General features: G+C 44.3%; 1 long non-coding RNA gene across 1 annotated transcript; it reads right to left on the bottom strand.

Moving 5' to 3' along the window:
* Positions 1–1,331: 1,331 nt before the first annotated feature.
* Positions 1,332–2,724, bottom strand: LOC149307005 (uncharacterized). Its single transcript, XR_016282318.1, has 3 exons — positions 2,669–2,724; positions 2,494–2,550; positions 1,332–1,486 (listed from the first exon to the last, which is right to left on the bottom strand). It is a non-coding gene; the product is annotated as an uncharacterized LOC149307005 (long non-coding RNA).
* Positions 2,725–3,177: the final 453 nt, after the last annotated feature.

Below are 3,177 nucleotides of genomic sequence, written 5' to 3'. Positions count from 1 at the left end.
CGATTGAACTGAGTCGCCAGTCTATCGTCCAGCATATTGTGACTGGAAACCTTGCTAAGCAAGGTGCTTGACATCCGCAATGATCCCTATAAAGAATGGTTTGCAAGATCTGGTGAGTTGCAGAAGAAAATGTAGGCCATTCTCTCTTTTTTTAAAAAAAAAAAAAAATCAAATGTGTAGTGTGTGTTTAATGAGAGGAGAATATATACTCTGCAAGCAGACAGTCCCACATCCAGTCCATGGTATCTCCATACCATTTCGATTTTTCAAAGGACAGAAGGGGAAATACTTTCTCCATCATTCTTGGGACCCAGAAATCTGTCAGGTCATGTGTTCTAACCACTGGGATCTGGAGAGAAGGGGAAGGACTGAGAAAAAGAAAACACCTTCCTTGCTACAACCAGGAAAGTAGGTGAATGAGTGGGAGATGAAGAGGACATTTGTCTCTAGCTCAGGTTGGAGAAGACCTATGGGAGAGGCCCACTTTTGAGGATGCTGGTAAGCTTTATGAGCACACCAAATCAACATCTAAATGACAAATCAGCCATTGCAAAGCTGGTTGACATTCCTAAAGAAAACTGCTCTTGCAGGCTAGAAGGCACCAAGCCTTGCTCCTTCTCTTCTTTTGTCTCATCCCATATTCAAGCCAAGAATTTGTATCAAGTGGCCAGAGACCACCCATGAATTTATATGCCTTCCTTGTGTTCCAGACCCTCATTGTGGGATGCTTCTGCTTGCAAGTGGGGTGGTGGGGAGACAAATCAGAGGAGGAAGATGCATCTGGTCTTGTCTGTGGAGGGAAAGAAATGGCGATGCATTCCCAGGTGGAGTGCTGGCATTTCCCTTCCTCTCAGAGCCAACACCAGCTGCATCCTCCTCTACGTTTCCTCCTCAGTTCCATCCCCATAGTAAGCAGCAGAAAACCCTGCCCTCCAAGACTTGATCACAACTGGAAGCATATTTTGTGCAAGGTGCTAAGGACCTCTTGGCTCCATCCAAAAATGAGATTCCCACCTCAATTGCACAAAACCTGAAACAAAGAGCCTGGACAGTCCAAAATAAAGCTGCTTCAGATTACTTTGGAGGTATGCTATTTAAATGTTGCATGCATCCTAAGAGGCCAGAAGACATGCCAAAGCCATGCTCCAGTCCTAAGGACTAGAGTGCAGCTTTGGTGCAGATTCTGGCCTCTTAAGATGCATGTGTCATTTAAACAACATACCTCCAAAGTGACCTGAAGCAGCTTTATTTTGGCCTGTCTGTTCAGGCCCTATGTCCCCAGCTCCATACGTCAGCCCATCTGCACATAGCTTACCTTTCGTGGCCTCCTGTCTTCAAAACTCTCCCAAGGTTCTGGTTTTGATCTTGCCGCTACTAAATCTTGGCTAAGTGAAGGAAATGTTCTAATATCGTATTTAGCTTCTGCCCTACTGTCTGTCCTGTTTTCTGATTTCTGCCTAAAGATCTTAGCAGATTCTTGTTCGATCTGGGAAACAAAACACACACACACAAGACAGGGGGTACAAAAGTAAGGAGACATACAAATAGCAGTGTCTTTCACCAATATTGTAGGTGAATGCCTTTGATGCCAGTATTGAAAGACTATGAGAATCACAGCCTGCAAACCTTTGGAAAGCCAGAGTTTCCCTTTTTCCTATACTAAGGGTGCATCTAGGCTATAGAAATAATGCAATTTAACACCACTTTAATTGCTGTAGCTCCATCCTATGGAATCCCAGGATTTGTAGATTTACAAGGTCTTTAGCCTTCTCTGACAAAGTGTGCTGGCGCCTCACCAAACTATGAATGCCAGGCTTCTGGAGAATGGAGCTGTGGTAGTTAAAGTAGTGTCAAACTGAATTATTTCTACACTATAGATGCAACCTAAGAGAAAATACGGGGGGGGGGGGGGGGGAGTGTCCTTTTGAGTTCAGAAGTCTTTTTTAATAGTAGGTGTATTCATTGATTGACTAAAAAGCCAAGGATTAACCAGTAAGGTTTCTTTACTTAAGGTGACAACAACTACAGACTATATCATATAGTCCTCATATAGTGAAATAGCTGAGTTCCCAAAGCAGTGAAAGCAGTCTCAAACTGAACTATTTCAGCAGCGTGTTTTGGAGCCATGTTGAACCACTGCTGGAGTCAGAAAATACTGAGATGAAACCTAGTCAGTACAAACTCAGTATAAGTCATATAAGTCAGCATAACTTTCCAGAGCTGGTGAGGGAGGTTAACAGTAGTTAACAGTGCAATGCACAAGGCTGTTGCAATACACCGTGCATCTATATCCATGCCTTCCCATGACTCACTTGAGCTGGATCAGGACCTTAAACTTGGAGAAGTTCCTTTTTGGCATACAACCAGCTAGGATTGGCCATGGCGGTTGGGGATCTTCTGGGACCCCAAACAAGAAATTTCCCAAGCTCTGTAGATCAGACCTCATGGGGTGGAATTTCAATGCAGTGACCATTCCAGAATGGTCAAACTCACCTTTTTCAGCCAATGCTCCAGTACAGACACAGCCTCTGTCTCAATGACATCATTGTCCTTAAAGGAATGGAGAGAAGCAAAGAGAATTCAAGAGGCTCAGTTGTGTGATTACCCCTGAGTACCTCCCCACCTCTCAGTCCCTTTTGAGCACCCAAGCTGGATCTTTTATCCTTACTAGAGCCTTGAAGGATGGAAAAGGTGGCCCCGTAGCTTTTCGGAAGACAACAAATGCAGTCCATGTAGTGATGATCATCCTAAGGCATGCTTACTGGCCAAGGTGAGGGATTCTCTTTGGCTCAGCCTTGGTTCTCATCTGCCATAAGAAACCTGTGTGTTCTTTGAGTGAGAATTCCAGCAGAGTGTGCATTGGGCATTGTGGCAGAAAGACATTATTGTGTAACTAGGCACAAAACATTCCCTAAGTAACCATGATGTCACAAAGAGATGGTGGAAAACCAGATACCTATTGGCTGGCTTTCTTGCAGAAGAGCCTGTACAGAAACCTACATACATACATACATACATACATACATACATAGGTGCGTGTTGTTTGCCTTCAAGTCAGTTCCAACTTGTGGCAACCCGAAGGTGAACCTATCACAGAGTTTTCTTGGCAAGTTTCTTCAGAGGGGGTTCACCATTGCCATCCTCTGAGGCTGAGAGATTGTGACTTGCCCAAGGTCA

The sequence above is a fragment of the Sceloporus occidentalis genome, unplaced genomic scaffold (assembly GCF_023333645.1).
Source record: "Sceloporus occidentalis isolate IW3139 unplaced genomic scaffold, rSceOcc1.0.p SCAF_9, whole genome shotgun sequence".
NCBI classification, from domain to species: domain Eukaryota; kingdom Metazoa; phylum Chordata; class Lepidosauria; order Squamata; family Phrynosomatidae; genus Sceloporus; species Sceloporus occidentalis.
The sequence above is the reverse complement of the archived record's forward strand: the minus strand, read 5'-3'. Positions and strand labels throughout refer to the sequence as shown.